The 20,210-nt window shown below is 37.6% G+C and overlaps 2 non-coding genes across 2 annotated transcripts; both read left to right on the forward strand.

Moving 5' to 3' along the window:
• The first annotated feature begins 1,309 nt into the window (after positions 1-1,309).
• Positions 1,310-1,417, forward strand: LOC112774745 (small nucleolar RNA R71). The gene has a single exon (XR_003189208.1). It is a non-coding gene; the product is annotated as a small nucleolar RNA R71 (small nucleolar RNA).
• Positions 1,418-17,669: 16,252 nt separating this feature from the next.
• Positions 17,670-17,773, forward strand: LOC112774895 (small nucleolar RNA R71). The gene has a single exon (XR_003189350.1). It is a non-coding gene; the product is annotated as a small nucleolar RNA R71 (small nucleolar RNA).
• The last annotated feature ends 2,437 nt before the right edge of the window (positions 17,774-20,210 follow it).

A 20,210-nucleotide genomic window follows, 5' to 3' on the forward strand; every position in this document is an offset into this window, starting at 1 on the left:
ACACATCCTCTACTTGTCCATAAGCCTGTTTTCTTGAATTGTCTGCCATCTCTAATGAGATTTTAGCAGCTTGCACCCCATAGATTCCCAGTTTCTCTATTACAGAGAGGGGCATGAGGTTTATTCCTGAACCAAGGTCACACAGAGCCTTAAAGGTCATGGTGCCTATAGTACAAGGTATTATGAACTTTCCAGGATCCTGTCTCTTATGAGGCAATGTCAGTTGATCCAGATCACTTAGTTCATTGATGAACAAGGGAGGTTCAATTTCCCAAGTATCAATGCCAAATAATTTGGCATTTAGCTTCATGATTGCACCAAGAAACTTGGCAGTTTGCTCTTCAGTAACATCCTCATTCTCTTCAGAAGAGGAAAACTCATCAGAGCTCATGAATGGCATAAGGAGGTTCAATGGAATCTCTATGGTCTCTAGATGAGCCTCAGAGTCCTTTGGTTCCTTAGAGGGAAGCTCCTTATTGACCACTGGACGTCCCAGGAGGTCTTCCTCCTTGGGATTCACGTCCTCCTCTCCCTCATTGGGTTCGGCCATTTTGGTTATGTCAATGGCCTTGCACTCTCCTTTTGGATTTTCTTCTGTATTACTTGAGAGAGTACTAGGAGGGATTTTAGTGATCTTCTTACTCAGCTGGCCCACTTGTGCTTCCAAATTTCTAATAGAAGACCTTGTTTCATTCATGAAACTTACAGTGGCCTTAGATAGATCAGAGACTAAGTTTGCTAAATTAGAAGTATTTTGTTCAGAGTTCTCTGTCTGTTGCTGAGTGGATGATGAAAAAGGTTTATTATTGTTAAACTTGTTTCTTCCACCATTATTAAAGCCTTGTTGAGGCTTTTGATCCTTCCATGAGAAATTTGGATGATTTTTCCATGATGAGTTATAGGTGTTTCCATAAGGTTCACCTAAGTAATTCACCTCTGCTATTGCAGGGTTCTCAGGATCATAAGCTTCTTCTTCAGAAGATGCCTCTTGAGTACTGTTGGATGCAGCTTGCATTCCATTCAGACTCTGAGAAATCATATTGACTTGCTGAGTCAATATTTTGTTCTGAGCCAATATGGCATTCAGAGTATCAACCTCAAGAACTCCCTTCTTCATAGGCGTCCCATTATTCACAGGATTCCTTTCAGAAGTGTACATGAACTGGTTATTTGCAACCATGTCAATGAGTTCTTGAGCTTCTGCAGGCGTTTTCTTCAGGTGAATGGATCCACCTGCAGAGGTATCCAATGACATCTTAGATAACTCAGACAGACCATCATAGAATATATCCAGGATGGTCCATTCTGAAAGCATGTCAGAAGGACACTTTTTGGTCAGTCCTTTGTATCTCTCCCAAGCTTCATAGAGGGATTCACCTTCTTTCTGTCTGAAGGTTTGAACATCCACTCTAAGCTTGCTCAGCTTTTGAGGAGGAAAGAACTTGGCTAAGAAAGCCTTGACCAGCTTATCCCAAGAGTTCAGGCTATCTCTGGGTTGAGAGTCCAACCACACTCTAGCTCTGTCTCTTACAGCAAAAGGGAAAAGCATGAGCCTGTAGACTTCAGGATCTTCTCCATTAGTCTTAACAGTATCACATATCTGCAAGAATTCAGTTAAGAACTGAAAAGGATCTTCAGATGGAAGTCCATGAAACTTGCAGTTCTGCTGCATCAGAGAAACTAATTGAGGTTTCAGCTCAAAGTTGTTTGCTCCAATGGCAGGAATGGAGATGCTTCTTCCATGTAAATTGGAATTAGGTGCAGTAAAGTCACCAAGCATTCTCGTTGCATTATTATTATTTTCGGCTGCCATCTCCTCTTCCTGTTCGAAAATTTCTGAAAGGTTATCTCTGGATTGTTGTATTTTAGCTTCTCTTAGTTTTCTCTTCAGAGTCCTTTCAGGTTCTGGATCTGCATCAACAAGAATATTATTGTCCTTGCTCTTGCTCATATGACAAAGAAGAGGGCACAGAAAAAAAAATAATAATAATATGGATCCTTTATACCACAGTATAGAGGTCCTTGTGTTAGTAGAAGAAAAGAAGAAAAAATCTGAACTCAGAGAAAGAGAGGGTTCAGATTTTTGGTGGTGTGAGGAAGAGATGTTAGTAGATGAATAAATAAATAGAAGGGGATGAGAGAGAAGGAATTTTCGAAAATAATTTTTGAAAAAGAGTTAGTGATTTTTGAAAATAGTTTTTGAAAAATGTTAGTAATTTTCGAAAATTAAGATTTAAAAATTAAAATAATTAGTTAATTAAAAAGAGATTTTTGAAAAAGAGGGAAGATATTTTCGAAAATTAGAGAGAGAGTTAGTTAGGTGGTTTTGAAAAAGATAAGAAACAAACAAAAAGTTAGTTAGTTAGTTAAAACAAATTTTGAAAAGATAAGAAGTTAGGAAGTTAGAAAAGATATTTTGAAATCAAATTTTTGAAAAGGATAAGATAAGAAGATATTTTTGAAAAGATATGATAGAAATTAGTTTTTGAAAAAGATTTGAATTTTTAAAATCACAATTAATGACTTGATTCACAAGAAATCACAAGATATGATTCTAGAACTTAAAGTTTGAATCTTTCTTAACAAGGAAGTAACAAACTTGAAATTTTTGAATCAGAACATTAATTGTTATTGTTATTTTCGAAAATTTGATATAAAAATAAGAAAAAGATTTTTGAAAAATATTTTTGGAATTTTCGAAAATAAAATAAATTTGAAAAAGATTTGATTTTTGAAAAAGATTTTGAAAAAGATGAGATTTTTAAATTGAAAATTTGATTTGACTCATAAAAACAACTAAATTTTAAAAATTTTTGAAAAAGTCAATCCAAATTTTCGAAATTTTAAGAGAAAAATGGGAAGATATTTTTTTAATTTTTTAATTTTTTTAATGATGAGAGAGAAAAACAAGAAAAATGATGCAATGCATGAGAATTTTAGATCAAAACATGTGATGCATGCAAGAATGCTATGAATGTCAAGATGAACACCAAGAACACTATGAAGATCATGATGAACATCAAGAACACATTTTTGAAAAATTTTTAATGCAAAGAAAACATGCAAGACACCAAACTTAGAATTCTTTAATGCTTAGACACTAAGAATTCAAGAATGCATATGAAAAACAAGAAAAGACACAAAACATGAAATGATCAAGATCAAATAAGAAGACTTACCAAGAACAACTTGAAGATCATGATGAACACTATGAATGCATGAATTTTCGAAAAATGCAAGATGCATATGCAAGTGACACCAAACTTATGATATGACTCAAGACTCAAACAAGAAACACAAAAAATATTTTTGATTTTTATGATTTTCTAATTTTTTTGTATTTTTTTTTCGAAAATTATTATGAAAAAGAAAAATAAGGATTCCAAAATTTTTAATATGAATTCCAGGAATCTTGCATTCTTAGTCTAAAGCTTCAGTCCAGGAATTAGACATGGCTCGCTAGCCAGCCAAGCTTTCAATGAAAGCTCCGGTCCAAAACACTAGACATGGCCAATGGCCAGCCAAGCTACAGCATGTAAATCAGGAACAGCAGCAGGTGGATTAACAACAACTAGCTTGCTCTTGATAACAAATTGCAAGCCTCAGTCCAAAAGAATTTAGACATGGCTTTACAGCCAGCCAGGCTTCACATGCTTCATGAAACACTAGAATTCATTCTTTAAAAATTTTGAATAAAATTTTTTTCGAAAACACAAGAAAAAATTTTTTGAAAGAATTTTGAAAACATTTTTTTTGAAAAATAAAACAAAAAAATTACCTAATCTGAGCAACAAGATGAATCGTCAGTTGTCCAAACTCAAACAATCCCCGGCAACGGCGCCAAAAACTTGGTGCGCAGAAATTGTGATTACACTTTAATTATGTAAAATTCATCGCTCTTTCTTTCCCTGGTAATGGCGCCAAAAACATGATGCCAATACCATGGTTCACAACTTCGCACAACTAACCAGCAAGTGCACTGGGTCGTCCAAGTAATACCTTACGTGAGTAAGGGTCGAATCCCACGGAGATTGTTGGTATGAAGCAAGCTATGGTCACCTTGTAAATCTCAGTCAGGTGGATATAAAATAGTAATGGGTTTTCGAAAATAAATAATAGAATAGGGATAGAGGTACTTATGTAAATCATTGGCAGGAATTTCAGATAAGCGAATGGAGATGCTTTTCGTTCCTCTGAACCTCTGCTTTCCTGCTATCTTCATCCAATCAGTCTTACTCATTTCCATGGCTGGCTTTATGTGATACATCACCATTGTCAATGGCTACTTTCGGTCTTCTCTCGGGAAAATGATCCAAATGCCCTGTCACGGCACGGCTAATCGTCTGGAGGCATCACCCTTGTCAATGGCTTCATCTTATCCTCTCAGTGAAAATGGTCAACGCACCGTGTCACGGCACGGCTATTCATCTGTCGGTTCTCGATCATGCTGGAATAGGATTTACTATCCTTTTGCGTTTGTCACTACGCCCAGCAATCGCGAGTTTGGAGCTCGTCACAGTCATTCAATCATTGAATCCTACTCGGAATACCACAGACAAGGTTTAGACCTTCCAGATTCTCTTGAATGCCGCCATCATTCTAGCTTACACCACGAAGATTCTGATTAGGAGATCTAAGAGATACTCATTCAGTCGAAGGTAGAATGGGAGTGGTTGTCAGGCATACGTTCATAGGGAATGATGATGATTGTCACGTTCATCACATTCAGGTTGAAGAGCGAATGAATATCTTAGAAGCGAAATAAGATGAATTGAATAGAAAACAGTAGTACTTTGCATTAATCTTTGAGGAACAGCAGAGCTCCACACCTTAATCTATGGAGTGTAGAAACTCTACCGTTAAAAATACATAAGTGAAAGGTCCAGGCATGGCCGAGATGGCCAGCCCCCTAAAACGTGATCAATAGTCTCCTAAGATGAACAATGGATTAAAACTGAGACCAAAGATGTCTAATACAATAGTAAAAGGTCCTATTTATAATAAACTAGCTACTAGGGTTTATAGAAGTAAGTAATTGATGCATAAATCCACTTCCGGGGCCCACTTGGTGTGTGCTTGGGCTGAGCTTGAGTGTTGCATGTGTAGAGGTCCTTCTTGGAGTTGAACGCCAGCTTTTGTGCCAGTTTGGGCGTTCAACTCTGGTTTTGGATCCTTTTCTGGCGCTGGACGCCAGAATTGGGCAGAGAGCTGGCGTTGAATGCCATTTTGCGTCGTCTATTTTTGGCCAAAGTATAGACTATTATATTTCTGGAAAGCCCTGGATGTCCACTTTTCAACGCAATTGGAAGTGCGCCATTTTGAGTTCTGTAGCTCCAGAAAATCCATTTTGAGTGCATGGAGGTCAGAATCCAACAGCATCAGCAGTCCTTCTTCAACCTTTGAATCTGATTTCTGCTCAAGTCCCTCAATTTCAGCCAGAAAATACCTGAAATCACAGAAAAACACACAAACTCATAGTAAAGTCCAGAAATGTGAATTTAACATAAAAACTAATGAAAACATCCCTAAAAGTAACTAGATCCTACTAAAAACATACTAAAAACAATGCCAAAAAGCGTATAAATTATCCGCTCATCATTCTGGATCCCTTATTGGGACTACTAATACTGCTAATTTGATATTGCACATAACTTATTTTTTCTGTTTGGTTAAAATACATTTGTGTTGGACAAAATTGACCAAAAAATATATAAAAAAGAGGGTATATTGAAGTGGAAATCATTTTCTTGGATGATGCCAGTAAGTGTCTAAGTGAGGTCTAATTTAGAGCAGCAAAAATGGTGGACAAGAAAGATTAACAGAAAGTTAAAGCCAAAAATTATGAGCTCATGCTTAATTTACAACTAGGAATAAGGTACATCAATTAGATTATTTGTATGACTTTTGAACTATTTGATTACTGTGTTTTAACTGTTGCCTGATTTTCTTTGGGTTATTTCATAGGCATTCTGTTGCAAGACCTGCTCCATCAACATCACTTGATCTGAAGCCTTCAGCTTTTGATCCAAAGGAGAAAGTGTGGACAAGATTTCCACCTGAAGGATCCAAGTACACGCCACTGCATCCATCACCCAAATTTAAGTAGAAGGATTACTGTCCAGTAGTTTTTAGGTCAGCTCTCTTAATTTGTTGTTGCCACAAAGTTATTTATCCACATTGTACAGTTCTTCAACAAAAGTGTAATTTTGGAATAAAGAATACTCTTGATTTATACTAACTTGTGCATCTCACTCTAATCTCAAGGCTCTTAGGAAGCTATTCAAGGTGGATCCAGTTGATTACATGTTATCCATATGCGGAAATGAAGCTCTTCGCGAACTTTGCTCCCCTAGAAAAAGTGGAAGCCTCTTTTACTTGACGAATGACGACCGCTACATGACTAAGACAATGAAGAAAGCTGAAGTAAAAATGAGTTCAATCTTGTCATGGTATACTTTCAATTAATTTCTTATAAAACATGCCAGGAAAGCATGATGTTATCTGATATTGTTATGCCGGATTTCGTTACAGGCTCTCTTGAGAATGCTTCCTGCCTGCTACACTCATTTTTGAACCTATCAAAATACAATGTGACAAAGTATTATGGTTTGCATTGTGTCAAATCAACTGGACATATCCAAAAAAAGGTACATTTCCTATAGTGAGTGTCAACATAACAAAAACTTATACAAAAAATGAGGCCTCATTCTTTATTTCTTTCACTAATTAAGTTGATCAAAGCTTCAGAGTTTAGAGCGGTTGATATTAACTAATGCACATTCATATAGGATAACATAACTCTCTAGTTTAACAGAACTATGAAATGTGAGATATAATCTTTAGAATTTGAACATAATAAATACCATGTTTGATTTTTCAGGTTCGATTTGTAACACCTACCACACAAAGTCTTATGCTTAAGTCATAAAACAGAGGTGGTGAGGTATTACAACCTCTAAAAGTGAAATTATATATATAGTATAAGTGAAAAATGGGTTTATCTAGGAGCCTATTTAAGAAAAGTTAAAAACAAGGCGTTAAACAATGCATGTTTCTATTTAACGCCTTGTTTTTAACTTTTCTTAAAAAGGCTCCTAGATAAACCCCTTTTTCACTTATACTATATGTATAATTTCACTTTTAGATGTCGTAATACCTCACTACCTCTATTTAATGACTTAAGTATAAGACTCTGTGTGGTAGGGTGCTACAAATCGAACCTGGTAAATCAAACATGGTATTATTATGTTCAAATTCTAAAGATTATATCTCACATTTCATAGTTCTGTTAAACTAGAGAGTTATGTTATGATAATGATAAATAATGAACTTGAGATTGAATTGAGATATGAATTGATAAAATTGTGAATGTACAAGAGAGGGTATAAGGGTGGTAATGATAAATAGTGAGTGTTATTGGAGAGTGTGACAGGAACTATATCCCAAGAGTGTATTGGGCACTATATCCCTGGTAGACAGTGACTGTGGCTATGATTGATTAATTGAGGAAGTTCGAAATATTAAAACAGATATGAATGAATGAATGTGATTATGAGACATGATTGAGGAATGATTGATAATGTGAATATGTATGTTTTCTCTCTGTCTGTAAAGTGTGACAGGCACTATATCCCAAGAGCGTGGCGGGCGCTATATCCCAAGAGTGTGGGAGCACTTTACCCTGGAAAGTGAGTCGGGCACTATATCCCATGAGTGTGGCGGGCACTATATCCCAAGAGCGTGTCGGGCACTATATCCCAAGAGTGTGGGAACACTTTATCCCAGGAAATGCGACGGGCACTATATCCCTTGAGTGTGCCGGGCACTATATCCCGAGAGTGTGACAGACACTATATCTTAAGAATGTGGAGGCATGTCAGAGAGACGATATCCAAGTTAGCTGCCGAATGTGTCAAGTTCTGGCGATATAACCAATACATGAGCTGATGACCAATAGGAAAGGCATGCATCATATGCATCGATTTGTCTTGTTTGAATTTGCATTACTTGGGTTTGCCTATTTGTATATCTTTGCTTTCTTGCTATATAATTTTCTTGTTGTAACTACATTCTATTTGTGTTTTTTTTTTGTCTGCATTATTTGTCTGTGTAGCTGAGGGGGCCCATGTCTGGCAGAGGAGTGACGAGGGCAGTCCCACCAGAATTTTGGAGGATTAGAGAAAGGCAGAAAATTGAAGGGATAAGTTGAAATTAAGTTAGAATTGAGTTAGAACATAATTAAATCATACTGAAAACTATGTAAAAACAATGCCAAAAAGCGTATAAATTATCCGCTCATCACAACACCAAACTTAAATTGTTGCTTGTCCCCAAGCAACTGAAAATCAAATAGGATAAAAAGAAGAGGATATACTATAAATTCCAAACTATCAATGAAACATAGCTCCAATTAAATGAGCGGGACTTGTATCTTTTTGCCTCTTGAATAGTTTTGGCATCTCACTTTATCCATTGAAGTTCGGAATGATTGGCATCTATAGGAACTTAGAATTCAGATAGTGTTATTGATTCTCCTGTTTCAGTATGTTGATTCTTGAACACAGCTACTTTATGAGTCTTGGCCGTGGCCCTAAGCACTTTGTTTTCCAGTATTACCACCGGATACATAAATGCCACAGACACATAACTGGGTGAACCTTTTCAGATTGTGACTCAGCTTTGCTAAAATCCCCAATTAGAGGTGTCCAGGGTTCTTAAGCACACTCTTCTTTTTGATTTGGATCTTGACTTTAACCGCTCAGTCTCAAGTTTTCACTTGACACCTTCACGCCACAAGCACATGGTTAGGGACAGCTTGGTTTAGCCGCTTAGTGTAAGACCCAGAATCTTTGAAAAGTCTTTTTATGATCAAGTCTCAAATCATATAGTTATTTATAGCCTTAATTTTCAGAAATTATTTTATTAAAGATAATTAAGGCAAGTTTTGATTTATTGAATTTGAGATAAGTTATGGTTATTATCCAATTTTACAATTATTAGATTATTTTCTATATTTAAATCATATAGTTGGTAGTTGTGAAATAAAAAGGATTTTTATATGATTTTGGACTAAATAATTAATATGTTAGAATATTGATATTACTGTTTTGGAAAATGAAGAAAATAAGTATATTATTTCTAATTATTTGGTGGGGACATTTTATTGAAAATAATTTATGAAATTGATGAGTAAATAGTATTTTTATACATTATTATTAATGGATTAGAATTTATTTCTAATTACTATAATATCCCTATTTTTATTTGAAATTACAAAAGTAACCCTAACCCTAATTTTTGAAAATGAAACCCTAACCCATGACCCGGTTTCCTCACAACTGCTGCATCCCTCCCTTCTAACAGTAGCACACACGATTTCATTCTTCTTCTTCCATGAAAGGAAAGAGGCAGAAGCAGAAAACGGAGAGAAGGGGAAAGGGACTACCGATCTGAGGAGAGATGAAGGACGGCGCCGGCGGGCGTCACTGCCGCCGCGCCGCCGTGTTGTACCGGAGAGGATGAGAGAGCGAAGAACATATCCGAGAGGGGAGGAGGGCGACGTAGCCGCCGAGCCATCACCGTGCCGATCGTCTTCCTCGCCGCTAGTGCCGTCGTTGTCACCCTCGATGGAGGAGAGAGGGGAGAGCGCTCGCGAGGAGCTACTGCAGAAGCCACCGCGCGTTGCTGCTGCGGCCTAACCGCGTCGCCGCCGACCGTAAAGTTGCCGCCGATTTGTCGCGCGAGGAGCTCGTGCCGTCGCCGATCATCCTTGCGCTGCGTCGGAGGCAGACCTGCGAACTGAAGGGAGCACGACCCATAGCCACAGACAAAGCAGAAAGGACGCGCGCGGGAGGTTGAAGCCGCCGCTGTCACCGTCGCTGCCGTGAATGGGGGTCGTTGCCATCGCCCTGCATGCCGGCGCCGTACACCACATCGCCGGAGGGCCAGAACGCGATGGAGGAGAAGCCTACCTTCGGCACTGCCTTTCACTACCACCTACCTCTGCCACCACCAACCTGCTGCTCCGCGGTGCTTAGCTGGCGCTTCTGATACTATCGCCGGAGTTCTGAGGCCACCGGAGCCACCGCCGGAGCTTCTGGCTACTTCTGCCATCGCTGGAAAACTCTACCGGTAAGGGCTTTGAACTTGGTTTTCATTCGTTTAAGATTCCGGAAGCTTTATCGCCTCTGTATGTGGGTTTCAGTTACCAACGCCAGAGTCCGGTCGCCGCTGTCGTTTGAGGTGGCTACCGGGCTGCCGCCGAACCGGTTCAGAGACCGCCGCTGTTCGGTTCAGCCGTTCCTTCTTCGTTTTGGTAAGTAAGTATGTTTCGGAAAGCCTCGCGTTAGTATTTCGTTGTGTTTGGTTAATGAATATGAATTTTGGTAACGTGGAGTCGGGTCCTGATTATTATATGTTACGATTAGTGTTGCTATGGTTATTGCAAAAGTGGCTGGGAGCTGAGGTTTTGGTTGCCGTCAGTTCGGGTTGAGGCGGAAAGGACTCTGTGAGGCGTTTGGGTTATGAAATTGCGTTTTGAGGTAGGGGCGCTTTCCAAAAACTATATTCTTATATGTTGGAATTATTACATATGGATACTGATGTGAGAGAATGTGTATTTGGTGATTGTATCGGCCTTATGTATGGTTTGATTTGCCTTGGTTGATTATGAACGTCTGTTGGTTGAATTGTGTGGTTTTGTGAAATGGAATGCTTTTCAAGTTGATTCTTTTAAAGCTTTGAGATCGCGTTTAATCCGTTGAGAATTGGTTTGAGTTAATTTTCTTGAGAATGTGAAAAATAGAATCCACCCTTGAATTCAACCTGGCTTGCTTTAAATGATCTGGTTTTTGATACATGGTTGTTACTAAACCGTTTCCTTGAAACTTTAGAAATGAGTTTATTCGGCTGATAATGATTTGATTTTGAAACGGTTTTCTTGAAATATAGTATTGAGATTGACTGTTGGATTTTGGCTTGCCTTTGAATTGATTTTGGATTTTGGGCTGTTGGAAAAGGATTGTGGAATGGTTTTGTTGGGACCCGAACCGGGTGGCAAAGTCCAAGTTTTAGGGGAGATGCTGCCGGAATTTCTATAAAATCCAAGTCTTTATTGAAATGTTGTTTGGAAAAATGATGAGTTACTATTTTATTTGAATTATCAAGAAAAGGATGATTCATGCTTTTGAAATGAATTATTAAAGAGGAAATTGTGATTTAGTCTTGCTTCTTAAGAAAGGCATTGTATCTCTTTCAGGAGAAAGTTATTTAGATGAAACTTATGTTTTAAATCTGTTTTAAATGTGACAAGGGCAATGCCTTTGAATTTGACTTGAGGGTTTCAATTAGAGGAGTTTCAATGACGTTGAAAGAACCTAAATGTCTATTGACAAGTTTCATTTTGAAATGTTTTGAGAAAGGTTTTAAGTACTCTTTGAATTCCGAATTCTTGCAAGACTAAAACAATTTTAAACAGTTGAAACGCCTTAGAAATTATCATGGGGGATTGAATTTGGTTTTTCCTAAGTAAAGGAAACGGCTTGAAAGAAGTAAATGATTACGTGACTCGGTTTGGTTTAGATCCTATTTTATTACTCAAATTGGAAAGCCAAGGTTTTAATGATTTTAAATGAATTTGGCGAAATGAGTTATGCTATTCTCCCCTAAGGACTTGGGACCTTGCCAAGGAACTTTTGTTACAAAAATCCCATTGTTGGATGGGTGGTTTTGAATGTTTCAAAGGGAATCTTTAACTTTCCATGGTTTTGGAAGTTTTGGAAAGAGGAAGCCGAGAGTGGCTTGTTTTAAAAAGGGAACTTTCCTTGAGTAAAAGTGGCTTATGAGCTTGAGATAATTTGAGTAATGAGATCTTTAAAGCCAAGGCTGAAAATAGTTGAAACTTGATTTCAAAGTGAATGAATTGAGAAAAGTGATTTATGGCTTAAATACCGATTGATGAATTTGATAATGTTGAATGGTGGAAGTGCTATTTTGTTATAAGCCGGAAAGGCTGTATATGCTATTGAACTATGGCTGATTACCGAATGAGTTGTGGGCCGTATGGCTGATTATGAATTACGAGTTTAAGCCGAAGGGCTGTATTTATTGATAAATTGGCTGGTTCTGGATTGAACCGTGAGTCGGATGGCTGAGATGAATGTTGTATGTGAATATGTTTGTGTTTTCTCTCTGGTTGTAAGGGTGACAGGGCACCGATACCCTCTAATGGCGACAGGGCGCAGATACCCTCTAATGGCGACAGGGCGCAGATACCCTCTAATGGCGACAGGGCGCAGATACCCTCTAATGGTGACAGGGCACATATTCCTTCTAATGATATTAATGCGCAACAGAGAGACTGTGCCTGAGTTAGCTACCGAACACGTCGGGTTGGCTTGGTGACCGACGGATGATATCATCAGCCATTAGGGACAGGCATGCATCATATGCATTTATGTGACATTGGTTGGGTGTGCATATTATACTTGGTTTGCCTATGTGATTAATTGCTAACTGTTCTACCTGTAATAACTATTTGTTTGTGCTTGAACTTCCTATCTGTGTTTGCATCTGGGACCCTGTTGGATTGTGGTGATTGGTTGTTGGTTGGATTGTTTGGGCCTAGGACCGTGGTTGAATTGAGATGGACCGATGATTGGTTTCGGTTTTGTGTTTCTGATTTGAAAAAGTGTGAAATGCTAATTTGGTTCAGCATGGTAAACCTTTTTGAAAGGCTTTTGAGTTTTTGAGAATTGAATGGTTCCTCTTTCAGAAAGGATTTTCGACTTTACTTTTATTGAAAACTGTTGTTTTTGAAAAGAGGCATAAGAAGGTTATTAATCACTGGTACGGCTTATCTTCACATATCCTATTACAGTAATTCCCAAAAATCCTCTACTGAGAACCCTTTCGAGGATGATGTTCTCACCCCCCCTACATTTTTCCCCTTTCAGGATATGGCACAGAAGTCACGAAGAGTTTATTTAGTTGTTGAAATGCTCTGTATTGCTTTAGATTATGGTTTATTGTAACCTCGCCTTTATCTTGAGATATTTTGTAAGAGGGATAGGAATTGTATTGTCTAATGCTTGTAATATTATTTATATATATATATGTGTATATATATGGATGTACTCTTTATGAGTTGTTGTAAGTTGTATGGTATTTATGGATGTACGTTATCGAACGTAAGTATCTTTGGGAGCGGTATTGCGGTTTAAAGTTTTAAACAGGCTCATATTTTAGTATTAAATATTATAAGTGTTGTCGTAATGTCCGAGCTATCAGAGTCGCGCAGCCGGAAGTGTGAGCTTTGGTAGTTAGGGTGTTACACTTAGGCCAGGATTTTATTCCTTTAGGCCCTCCTATCCACTGATGCTCAAAGCCTTGGATCCTTTTTATTACCCTTGCCTTTTGGTTTTAAGGGCTATTGGATTTTTGCTCTTGCCTTTTGGTTTTAAGAGCTTTTGGCTTTTTCTGCTTGCTTTTTCTTTTTCTCTTTTTTTTCGCTATTTTTTCTTTTTCTTTTTTTTTTTTCGCAAGCTTTTGTATTCACTGCTTTTTCTTGCTTCAAGAATCATTTTTATTATTTTTTAGATTATCAAATAACATGTCTCCTTTTCATCATTCTTTCAAGAGCCAACATATTTAACATTCATAAACAACAACTTCAAAAGACATATGCACTGTTCAAGCATTCATTCAGAAAACAAAAAGTGTTACCACCACATCAAAATAATTAAACTAGTTTCAAGGATGAATTCGAAACCATGTACTTCTTGTTCTTTTGTAATTAAAATAGTTTTCATTCAAGAGAGGTGGTGGATTCATATTCATAGCTTTAAGGCATATACACTTAGACACTAATGATCATGTAATAAGACACAAATATAAATAAACATAAAGCTCAAAAATTGAAAAACAGGAAAACAAATAAACAAGGAGATTAAGGAATGAGTCCACCTTAGTGAGGGTGGCGTCTTCCTCTTCTTGAAGAACCAATGGTGCTCTTGAGCTCCTCTATGTCTCTTCCTTATCGTCCTTGCTCCTCCCTCATAGCTCTTTGATCTTCTCTAATTTCATGGAGGATGATGGAGTGCTCTTGGTGCTCCACCCTTAGTTGTCCCATGTTGAAACTTAATTCTCCTAGGGAAGTGTTGATTTGTTCCCAATAATTCTGTGGAGGAAAGTGCATCCCCTGAGGCATCTCAGGGATTTCATGGTGAGGAATCTCCTCATGCTCATGTTGAGGTCCATGATCTCTTATTTTCTCCATCCTTTTCTTAGTGATGGGCTTATCCTCTTCAATGAGGATGTCTCCCTCTATGTCAATTCCAGCTAAATTGCAGAGGTGGCATATGAGGTGAGGAAAGGCTAACCTTGCCCAAGTGGACGACTTGTCAGCCACCTTGTAAAGTTCTTGAGGTATAATCTCATGAACTTCCACCTCCTCTCCAATCATGATACTATAGATCATGATGGCCCGGTCTATAGTAACTTCAGACCGATTACTAGTAGGAATGATTGAGCGTTGAATGAACTCTAGCCATCCCCTAGCCACTGGTTTGAGGTCATGCCTTCTTAGTTGAACCGGCTTGCCTCTTGAGTCAATTTTCCATTGAGCTCCTTCCTCACATATGTCTATGAGGACTTGGTCTAACCTTTGATCAAAGTTGACCCTTCTTGTGTAGGGGCGTGCGTTCTCTTCCATCATTGGCAAGTTGAACGCCAGCCTTACATTTTCCGAACTGAAATCTAAGTATTTCCCCCAAACCATGGTAAGCCAATGCTTTGGATTTGGGTTCACACTTTGATCATGGTTCCTTGTGATCCATGCGTTTGCATAGAACTCTTGAACCATTAGGATCCTGACTTGTTGAATGGGGTTGGTGAGAACTTCCCAACCTCTTCTTTGGATCTCAAGTCGGATCTTCGGATACTCATTCCTTTTGAGCTTGAAAGGAACCTCAGGGATCACTTTCTTCTTGGCTACAACTTCATAGAAGTGGTCTTGATGGACCTTTGAGATGAATCTCTCCATCTCCCATGACTCAGAGGTGGAAGCAATTGCCTTCCCTTTCCTCTTTCTAGAGGTTTCTCTGGCCTTAGGTGCCATAAATGGTTATGCAAAAATAAAAAGCAATGCTTTTACCACACCAAACTTAAAATGTTTGCTCGTTCCCAAGCAAAAGAAAAAAGAAAAAAGTAGAAGAAGAAGAGAAATGGAGGAGAGGGAGAGAGAGTAGGTTTCGGCCAAGTGGAAGAAGAGAGGGTTGTGTTGTGTGAAATAGAAGAAGGAATGAGGGGTTTATATAGAAGTGGGGAGGGATTTAGGGTTTGGCCATTTAGAGTTGGGTTTGGGAGGGAAAATATTTTGAATTTGAAGGTAGGTGGGGTTTATGGGGAAGAGAAGATGGATGTGAGTGGTGAGGGGGTGATGGGAAAGAGTGATTGAAGTGATTGGTGAAGGGTATTTGGGGAAGAGAGTTATGAAAAGGTGTGAAAAGGAGAGAATAGGGTTAGGTGGGGATCCTGTGGGGTCCACAGATCCTGAGGTATCAAGGATTTTTTATCCCTGTACCCTTTAGACGTGTAAAATGCCCTATACATGCAATTCTGGCGTTTAACGCCACTTCCATGCTTGTTTCTGGCGTTAAACGCCAGCTCCATGCTTTTTTCTGGCGTTTAACGCCAGCTTTCCTCTGGGTGTAATCCTGGCGTTTAAACGCCATATTGCTGCTTCTTTCTGGCATTTAACGCCAGTTTCATGCTCTGTTCTGGCGTTAAACGCCAGCCAGATGCTCCTTACTAGCGTTTAAACGCCAGTAAGCTCTTCCTCCAGGGTGTGTTGTTTTCAATGCTGTTTTTCATTCTGTTTCTGATTTTTCAGTAGTTTTTGTGACTCCACATGATCATCAACCTAAAGAAAACATAAAATAACAAAGAGAAAATAAAATAAAATTTATTAAATAACATTGGGTTGCCTCCCAACAAGCGCTTCTTTAATGTCAATAGCTTGACAGTGAGCTCTCATAGAGCCTCACAGATGTTTAGAGTAAGGTTGGAACCTCTCAACACCAAACTTAGAGTTTGACTGTGGGGGCTTTGGTTGACTCTGCATTGAGAGAAGCTTTTCATGTTTCCTCTCAATGGTTACAGAAGGAGATCCTTGAGTTTTAAACACAAGGTTGTCCTCATTCAGTTGAAGGATCAATTCTCCTCTGTCCACATCAATCACAGCACTTGCTGTGGCTAGGAAGGGTCTTCCAAGGATGATGGATTCATCCTCATCCTTCCCAGTATCCAGAATAATGAAATCAGCAGGGATGTAAAGGCCTTCAACCTTTACTAACACGTCCTCTACTTGTCCATAAGCCTGTTTTCTTGAGTTGTCTGCCATCTCTAATGAGATTCTGGCAGCTTGTACCTCAAAGATTCCCAGTTTCTCCATTAAAGAGAGTGGCATGAGGTTTATCCCTGATCCAAGGTCACATAGAGCCTTCTCAAAGGTCATGGTGCCTATGGTACAAGGTATTAAGAACTTTTCAGGATCCTATTTCTTCTGAGGCAATCTCAGTTGATCCAGATCACTTAGTTCATTGATGAGCAAGGGAGGTTCATCTTCCCAAGTCTCATTAATAAATAATTTGGCATTTAGCTTCATGATTGCACCAAGGTACTTGGCAACTTGCTCTTCAGTGACATCTTCATTCTCTTCAGAAGAAGAATACTCATCAGAGCTCATGAATGGCAGAAGAAGGTTTAATGGAATCTCTATGGTCTCTAGATGAGCCTCAGATTCCTTTGGTTCCTCAAAGGAAAAATCCTTGTTGATCACTGGACGTCCCAGGAGGTCTTTCTCACTGGGATTTACGTCCTCCTCCTCCCTTGTAGGTTCGGCCATGATGGTTAAATCAATGGCTTTGCACTCTCTTTTTGGATTCTCTTCTGTATTGCTTGGGAGAGTACTAGGAGGAGTTTCAGTGACTCTTTTACTCAGCTGGCCCACTTGTGCCTCCAAAGTCCTAATGGAGGACCGTTTCTCATTCCTGAAACTTACAGTGGCCTTAGATAGATCAGAGACTATATTTGCTAAGCTAGATGGATTCTGCTCAGAGCTCTCTGTCTGTTGTTGAGTGGATGATGGAAAAGGCTTGCTATTGCTAAACCTGTTTCTTCCACCATTGTTAAATCCTTGTTGAGGCTTTTGTTGATCCTTCCATAAGAAATTTGGATGATTTCTCCATGAGGGATTATAGGTGTTTCCATAGGGTTCACCCATGTAATTCACCTCTGCTATTGCAGGGTTCTCAGGATCATAAGATTCTTCTTCAGAAGATGCCTCTTTAGTACTGTTGGATGATTCCTTCAATCCATTTAGACTTTGAGAGATCATATTGACTTGCTGAGTCAATATTTTATTCTGAGCCAATATGGCATTCAGAGTATAAATTTCAAGAACTCCCTTTCTCATAGGCGTCCCATTATTCACAGGATTCCTTTCAGAAGTGTACATGAACTGGTTATTTGCAACCATGTCAATGAGTTCTTGAGCTTCTGTAGGCGTTTTCTTTAGGTAAATGGATCCACCTGCAGAATGGTCCAATGACATCTTAGATAGTTCAGACAGACCATCATAGAAGGTATCTAGGATGGTCCATTCTGAAAACATGTCAGAAGGACACCTTTTGGTCAGTTCCTTGTATCTCTCCCAAGCTTCATAGAGGGATTCACCTTCCTTTTGTCTAAAGGTTTGAACATCCACTCTAAGCTTGCTAAGCTTTTGAGGAGGAAAGAACTTGGCTAAGAAAGTCGTGACCAGCTTATCCCAAGAGTTCAGGCTGTCTTTAGGTTGAGAGTCCAACTAAATCCTAGCTCTGTCTCTTACAGCAAATGGGAAAAGCATAAGCCTGTAGACCTCGGGATCAACCCCATTGGTCTTAACAGTATCACAGATCTGTAAGAATTCAGTTAAGAACTGAAAAGGATCTTCAGATGGAAGTCCATGAAACTTGCAGTTCTGTTGCATCAGAGAAACTAATTGAGGTTTAACTCAAAGTTGTTTGCTCCAATGGCAGGAATTGAGATGCTCCTTCTATGTAAATTGGAATTAGGTGCAGTAAAGTCACCAAGCATCTTCCTTGCATTGTTGTTATTTTCGGCCATGTTTTCTTCTTTTTCAAAAATTTCTGTCAGATTTTCTCCAGAGAGTTGTGCTTTGGCTTCCCTTAGCTTCCTCTTCAGAGTCTTTTCAAGTTCAGGATCAGCTTCAACAAGAATGTTCTTATCCTTGTTCCTGCTCATATGAAAAAGAAGATAACACAAAAGAAAATATGGAATCCTCTATGTCACAGTATAGAGATTCCTTTATGTGAGTAGAAGAAGATAAGAAGAAAAGAAGAGAAATTCGAACACCAAGAGGAAGAGAGGGTTCGGATTTTGAGATGAAAAGAAGTGTTAATAAATAAATAAATAAATAATTAGAAGGAGATGAGAGAGAGTAGAATTCGAAAATTTAAATAAAATAAAAAAATAATATTTAAAATTAAATTGAAAATTTGAAAATTAAAATTGAAATTGAATTAAATTAAAATTAAAAACAATTAGTTAATTAAAATGAAATTTTGAAAAAGGAGGAAGGGGTTTTCGAAAATTAAAGGTAGAGAGTTAGTTAGGCAGTTTTGAAAAAGATAAGAATTAAACAAAAAGTTAAGTGGTTAATTGAAAAAGATTTGAAAATCAAATTTTGAAAAAGATAAGAAGTAAAAAAAATTTTGAAATCAAATTTTGAAAAAGATGTGATTGAAATAAAAAGATAAGATTGATTGAAAAAGATTTGAAAAAGAAATTTAAAAAGATTTGATTTTGAAAATTAAAGTTGATTACTTGACGAACAAGAAACTAAAAAGATATGATTCTAGAGTTTAAAGATTGAACTTTTCTTACTAGGTAAGTAACAAACTTAATATTTTTGAATCAATCACATTAATTGTTAGTAAAGATTTTGAAATTATGAAACAAAATAAGAAAAAGATTTTTGAAAATCATTTTGGAAGTTTTGAAAATTATGAAAGAAAAATGAAAAAGATTTTATTTTTGAAAAAGATTTGAAAAAGATAAGATTTTTAAATTGAAAATTTGATTTGACTCATAAGAAATAACTAAATTTTAAAATTTTTTGACTAAATCAAATCAAATTTTCGAAAATTATGAGTGAAAAAGGGAAAGATATTTTTTTGATTTTTTGAATTTTTAATGATGAAAGAGAAAAACAACCCAAAGACTCAATGCATGAAAATTTTGGATCAAAACATGTGATTCATGCAAGAACACTATGAATGTCAAGATGAATACCAAGAACACTTTGAATGTCAAGATGAACACCAAGAACTTATTTTTGAAAAATTTTCAGGAAAAGAAAACATGAAAGACACCAAACTTAAAAATTTTTATTCTTTAGACATTAACAAATTGAAAATGCATATGAAAAACAAGAAAAGACACAAAACAAGAAAATATGAAGATCAAACAAGAAGACTGGCCAAGAACAACTTGAAGATCATGAAGAATGTAATGCATGAAATTTTCGAAAATAATTTTTAGAAAATTAAAAAGATGCAATTGACACCAAACTTAAAAGTTGACTCTAGACTCAAGCAAGAAACACAAAAAATATTTTTGATTTTATGATTTTGTAAAATTTTTTGTATTTTTCGAAAATTAATTGGGAAAAACGAAAAAGAAAATATTTTTTTTTCTAAAATAGGAAATAAAAAGCTTAAAATTAAAATAAAATTACCTAATCTGAGCAACAGGATGAACGGTCAGTTGTCCAAACTCGAACAATCCCCGGCAACGGCGCCAAAAACTTGGTGCGCAGAAATCGTGACGGTTCCATTCCTTGGTAATGGTGCTGAAAACTTTATACGCACGTTCATGATCTTAGTTCTTTGTCACAACTTCGCACAACTAACCAGCAAGTGCATTGGGTCGTCCAAGTAATAAACCTTACGTGAGTAAGGGTCGATCCCACGGAGATTGTTGGCTTGAAGCAAGCTATGGTCACCTTGTAAATCTCAGTCAGGCGGATTCAAATGTATTAAGAGATTATAGTGTACTAAAAGATAATTAAAATAGGATAGAGATACTTATGTAATTCATTAGTGAGAGTTTCAGATAAGCGTATAGAGGTGCTTTCGTTCCTCTGAACC

This window comes from Arachis hypogaea, chromosome 18, assembly GCF_003086295.3.
Source record: "Arachis hypogaea cultivar Tifrunner chromosome 18, arahy.Tifrunner.gnm2.J5K5, whole genome shotgun sequence".
Lineage (NCBI taxonomy): Eukaryota > Viridiplantae > Streptophyta > Magnoliopsida > Fabales > Fabaceae > Arachis > Arachis hypogaea.